Here is a 6,226-nt window from a genome sequence, read left to right as displayed (position 1 = left end):
GGCAAGAATCTTCCCCAGACCTATTTGGAGATGCTAGGGATTGAACCTGGGACCACGGCATGTAAGGTACCAAGGAGTACAGCCCCACCCCTCACCACTGTGCCTGTGGATGATGAGAGTTGTAGCCAAACAACATCTGGGCACCCATGGTAGAGATCCCTTGCATTAATAACAGTGCATTTGAGTGTGTGCAGAGTGCCCCCTGCCCCCATTCCTGTGGGATCACAGTCCAGCCATGCACATCTGGGCGTGGGAAGGAATTCCAGACAGAGGCCGTGGCTGCCAGGAACACTTGATCTCCGGCATCCCTCACTTCAGGAACAGGCCTCCTCCTCCACCCCCACAGGCATCTGCTTTCTAAGGCCTGGTGGGAATGATTTCTCTAGCCACTAACAGGATTTCAGAACCTGACTGTTCAAAAGTTCAGGAACCCCATGAAAACCTCGCTCTGCTTCCAAACTCGGACAAGACTTCAGCAGGTTTCCCCAGCCGGGGGAACTGAGACAATACTTGCCTCGTGGGAAAGCTGAAAGGGGTAGAGGAGGGGCCCCTCTGCTCTCCCGGGGTTCTGGAGCATTTTAAAAATTTTATTTATTTATTTTACATTGTTTATATCCCGCTCTTCCTCCAAAGAGCCCAGAGCGGTGTACTACATACTTTTTCTCCTCACAACAACCCTGTGAAGTAGGTTAGGCTGAGAGAGAAGCGACTGGCCCAGAGTCACCCAGCAAGTCTCATGGCTGAATGGGGATTTGAACTCGGGTCTCTCCGGTCCTAGTCCAACACTCCAACCACTACACCACACTGGCTCTTTCAAGGCAAGTTCTTTGAACTCATGGCTAAAAAGGGCCCCAACTCCAGAGGGAAGTCAGTTGGCTCAGGGAACATGGCAATTGATACCTCTCACCCCCATCCTTCCTGCTGGGAACAGTCCATCTCCTTCTCCATCTCATGATCCATTATCCAACGGTCCATCTCATCATTAAGAGCAGTATTCCCCACTTGGATACTGGAAAAAACCATTCATGTTATCACTGATGGCTCCTGATCTCCCTCTTGGGAGTCAGAGGGGCCAATCATGGTTACCCAAAATGCTTCTCTGGGCCTGGCTGCTTTCTTTGGGGCTTACCAGAGAGAGCACCGGCAGCCATTCGCTCCACCCAAGATGAGTCACGATTCCTTGTTTGGGAAAAGAAAACGCCAAGATGGTGGCCCCTGTGGGCAGCAGCCATGAACCTAAATAGCTTCTTATAAGAGGAACAGCAGGTGATTGTTTTTTAAAGTTGCTCTTTCGCCGGATTCCCCCGCCTTCCTTCCGCCCGTGGATCTCGCTTGCTTTTATTTTTTGACAGAACAGAATATTATACTTCAGGCAAAGGAGAGGAGAAGGTTTCCAACAGAAGGCTCATTATAAAGAGAGCGGCTTTTCTTCCTTTCTTTCACTAGGCGTGAGGCGGCGTTGGTTTCCAAGTCGCTGAGAGGTTTCAGAAAGACACATTCTGTCTGCAAGAGAAAAACAGAGTCCAGGATTCCAAAGAACCTTGAAATGAGTCCCAGGAACCCAGAGGGACTTTGTTCTTCTTGCACGTGATTATTCATTGCAGTTTTTGTCTCACCCTTCCTCTTCTAGAAACTCAAGACGTTGTGCATGGATTGCCCCCATTCATCTTCACGACAACCCTGCCAGGTGGGTTAGGCTGGGAAAGGGGGAGAGTGACTGGTCCAAGGTCACCCAACCACTTTCACGGGCTCAGGCCTCATTCATTGTGGAAGCGGTAATGATTCTGTTTTTGACTCCAAGGGGCCTGCTCCCTGCTCTCATTAAAGCCCACGTGAGCAGTGAGTGGAGAGCTCACTGACTTGGGATCCTGGTAGCACGGGGTTCCAAGTGCCTGGGCCTCCCTCTGGGGCCTCCCTCCTTTTCGGAATCTCATTTTGAGGCCTTCAGGAGAAAGACTGAACTAGTTCAGGGTTTCTCAGGCGTGGGTCCCCAGATGTTGCTGGACCACAAATCCCATCGTCTCCAGCCACAATGGCCATGTGTGCCTGAGCTGGCCTCCCGCTCCTCCCGAGTAGACCCACTGGGAGGGAGGCCTCAGCAGCCAGAGGATGACTTTGCCTCCAGGGTTGGTGTTTAGCCTGGCATGGTGTGACTCCTACTGCTTGAGTCCCAAGGGTGATGGAGGTGGTTCCAGGGACAGGACGGAGCCTCCTTGCCGGAGACTGGGTGTGGGTGGGGGAGGGGTCTCCAGGAACCCCCCAGATGGGTGTCTGCAGGAGGGGGGACGGGTTCTGGCTGCTCAGGATCTGTTGAATCTCCAGGGCTTTCATAAGGGCTGGAGGTCTTAGCTGAGAAGTACCCTTCCTCATCTTCTTCTGAGAAGCTGGATCAGCGGGCCCTAACCCCACATCCCTCCAGTGGCTGGTGCTGGTGTCTCCTTTTTTAGAAGGTGAGCCCCTTTGGGACAGGGAACCATCTTATTTTTTGTTTTTCTATGTAAATTATTTTTGAGAACTTCTGTTGCAAAACAATATATAAATATTGGTGGTTGTAAACATAGTAGTAGTAGTAGCAGCAGCGGCGGCAGGAATCAGAGCTGCGTGGTGAATCCTGACGAACAGACAGACTCTGGACCTGGATGCAGCTTAGGGATGCGAAAAAGCGATTTATTTTGACTGTCCTGAACTTAAGGCCAATCAGCTTCCTGGGAGACCCCAGTGTACTGAGCGATGGAATTCAGCCGTTTGATTTCTGTGCCCTTGGCTTTAGCTGATGGTGTGGATGGAGTCCCCGAGAAGCAAGGCATGTGCTTTGAGTTACACAGTGACAGGATCAGGGCTGTCCTTAGGGCAGGGCAAGCAGGGCAACCCCCTCGGGCCCAGCTCTTTTACCCCCCCCTTAAAATTAACTGGAAAGGGGTCCTGCACCCCGCCAGGGCTCTTGGACAACCCTGGATAGGACGTTCCTTCAGTCATGATTAATCAGCGATGACTCATTCACACATGCAAGTTTGTTACCCACCTGGAAATACAGTCTAGTGATGAACATAGCTGTGTATTCTGCACTGTGATTCCACAGTGTGCGAAAACATTTGAGAATCCTCTCCACGGGGTGGAGGGGGGACCCTAGGTTTGCCTCCCTCCCATATAGTTTTCCTCAACTTCTGACCCCTTTTAATGCCCCTAGATCAGAGGTAGGCAACCTTGGCTCTCCAGCTGTTGTTGAACTACAACTCCCATCATCCCCAGCCACCACAAATTGTGCCTGGGGATGATGGAAGTTGTAGTTCCACAACAGCGGAAGAACCAAGATTGCTTGCCCCTCCCTTAGATAGTGGTGAAGCGGATTGCTGGTGGAGAATGTTCTGGGTGGCATTCTCTTACACTTACACGCACACCCCTCTCCCTTCCTGGTCTACAGTAGCTTCAGGGCAATCCCTCTCTTACTCTTTTGAACCAGGATGCCATTTGTGAGCAGGCTCCCTCCCTGTCTCCCTAGCAGATGGCGATGATTGTCGAGGAGCCAGAGAAGCTGTGCGGACTTTGCATCTCAGCGCTGGAGCGTGGAGGGAGGTCTCCGATGGCCGTCCAAGAATGCCTACATGGCACCTGATGCTGAAGGGTTATGTCAGCTCCGGCGCAGATGACTCAAACTGCTATAAATAGCCCTTGCCTGGTTTGGAGAGGTGTGGAGCATGTGGAATGAGGCCCAGTGATCTGGGTCACGAGGTGAAAGACTGGCTGGTTGGCCATGGCGACTCTCTTCAAAGAGAGGAAAGTTTGAAGTCACCTGGCCCAGCTCAGGTTTAACTCATTCAGCGCTCAGGCTGGGCTAGTCTGATGAACGTACCCCTCTGTGAAGCAAATGGCTGTCATAATTCACATGGAAACCGGCCTCCAAATGGTGGCCAAGTCTGTTCAGTGCAAGTTATCCTTGGCGTCAGTTTCAGATCTGAAACAGGAAGGAGTCTGTTTCTGGGGGAGCAAGCTACGGCCGAGGAGAACAAGCATTCTGGAAGGGAACTGTGGCAAAATGGCACAGGAGAGAATTTCCCTGCAGAAGGCGATCTTTTCCCAGTCTTACAGAAGAGAGCGAGATAGAGGCTCTCTCTGAGCCACTGAGTGGTTAGCAAAGCCAGAGAGATGCTTTCACCTAGCAATCGTCTCTGCGCAATTCATAGCTGTCCGGCCGACCCTTCTGCATCCCAGGCTGACGGAACAGATGGAGAGAGCAGGGGGAGGCCGGGCAGGAGGCCAGGTGGAGCCAGCACCAACCAGGGGCCAGGCAGGGGCAGTGCGGGTGGCTGGATTTGGGTGGACGGCCCGATGGGTCGTACAGTGTCCGCTGATGACATCATCTGGGAGGCGCAGCTGACAGAGTTGGGGGCTGCATGAGAGATGGGGTGGGCTCGGGAGGAGGAGAGAAAGGGGGCGGAGGGGAAAGGGCCAGACTGAAGGGACAAATCAAGCATAGGGAGGCAGATACAGGAAGGGTGGGGCTGGTGTGCTCGGCTTGTGAAGCTGCCTTACAATGGCTCAGCCCGTGACGAGAGGCGGAAAGAGAGAGGGGAGGAGCCAGCCCCAAGAGGGGACTGTCCAGGAGGAGGACCCCGGGGCAGCTAGGCCCTCCCCTTTCTCTGAAGCTTGGACCAGGCACTTCAAGGGGCCCAGGAGATACTCAGACAGAGAATGACCTTCAAGATTCCCCCTCCTGGACTCCGAGCTCTGTTTGAACTGCCGCCTTCTGCACGTCAGCTCCCAAGAGTGGGTGGCCATTGCAGGGCCTGGATGTAAACATGAAGCTATTAAACGCAGTGGGAGGCTTTGACTGAGTGACACTCACGGCCAATCACAGGAGCAGCGGGATAATAGTGCAGCAATGCTTGTGCATCCATGGTGTAGTGGTCAGAGTGCTGGACTAGGACCGGGGAGACCCAAGTTCAAATCCCCATTCAGCCATGATACTAGCTGGGTGACTCTGGGCCAGTCACTTCTCTCTCAGCCTGACCTACTTCACAGGGTTGTTGTGAGGAGAAACTCAAGTATGCAGTACACCCCTCTGGGCTCCTTGGAGGAAGAGCGGGATATAAATGTAATAATAATAATAATAACAACAACAACAACAACAACAACAACAACATGAGTGGCGTGGCACATGATGTTAACCACTGACACCTGTCAACATACTATAACCTTAGACACCAAAATAACTTGATCCTGGGGTCACATTTGAACTGATCTGTTTTGCTGCCTTGAATGAAAAGGGTCAGTCTGGTCATTCCAAATGCTGAAGCATATCTTGGATGGGGGGCTCCGTATGTGGGCCTGAGCTTCTGTTCCCCTCGTGATCCCGCCCCCACCCAAGGCCCTGAGTCAGTTCATTGGTCCCTCGAACTCAGCGCTATCGACAGTGACTGGCAACAACAGCCCAGGGTCTCAGGTGGGCCCTTGCCAGCCCTCTCTAGCAATGCCAGGGACTGAACCTGTGATTTTCTGCAAGCGGTGCTGGTCCTTCCCCCAGAGTCAGACTTGACAGGACTGGACTAGAGGGCTGCTTCTTGCCACCTGATGCGATAGTTTCATAAAGTACCTTTGCAACGGGTGTCTGGATCACCCTCCCCAGCTAGGGTTGCCAGCTTCCAACCTGGAGATTCTCCCCTGAGCTTTAAATCTGCCCCTGCAGCTCCCTCCTCTCTCACCTGTAGGGAGAAGCACTCCAGGTGTGCTACACAGCAAGCCCAGGAAGGGGGACAGGAGAAAGAACCAGGGGGGAACCTTGAGAGAAATTGGTCTCACTTCAACAGCACACACGCCAAAGTTGTAATGAGACAGAGAAGGTTAACACCACTCTGCCTGCACAAGGATGGCATGCAAATTGATGAGACATTTCCTGTTTTCTCTCTCTCTTGGGAATGGAGCCATCGCTCAGTGGTAGAGCATCTGCTTGCCTACGGAAGGTCCCGGGTTCAATCTTTGGTCTCTCCAGGTAGGGCTGGGAAAGACACCTGCCTGAAATCTTGGAGGGCTGTTGCCAGTCAGAGTAGAGCATACTGAGCTGGATGAACCAGTGGTCTGACTCAGTAAAAGGCAGCTTCTTATGTAAGGAACCAGCATGGTGTAGTGGCTAGAGTGCTGGACTAGGACCGGGGAGACTCGAGTTCAAATCCCCATTCAGCCATGACACTTGCTGGGTGACTCTGGGCCAGTCACTTCTCTCTCAGCCTAA

At 52.7% G+C, this 6,226-nt stretch overlaps 1 non-coding gene across 1 annotated transcript; it reads left to right on the top strand.

Moving 5' to 3' along the window:
* Positions 1-5,789: 5,789 nt before the first annotated feature.
* On the top strand, positions 5,790-5,898 carry LOC128332238 (U6 spliceosomal RNA). Its single transcript, XR_008310641.1, has one exon. It is a non-coding gene; the product is annotated as a U6 spliceosomal RNA (small nuclear RNA).
* The last annotated feature ends 328 nt before the right edge of the window (positions 5,899-6,226 follow it).

The sequence above is a fragment of the Hemicordylus capensis genome, chromosome 6 (genome assembly GCF_027244095.1).
Source record: "Hemicordylus capensis ecotype Gifberg chromosome 6, rHemCap1.1.pri, whole genome shotgun sequence".
Classification (NCBI taxonomy): domain Eukaryota; kingdom Metazoa; phylum Chordata; class Lepidosauria; order Squamata; family Cordylidae; genus Hemicordylus; species Hemicordylus capensis.
This window is presented reverse-complemented; position numbering and strand designations above follow the sequence as displayed.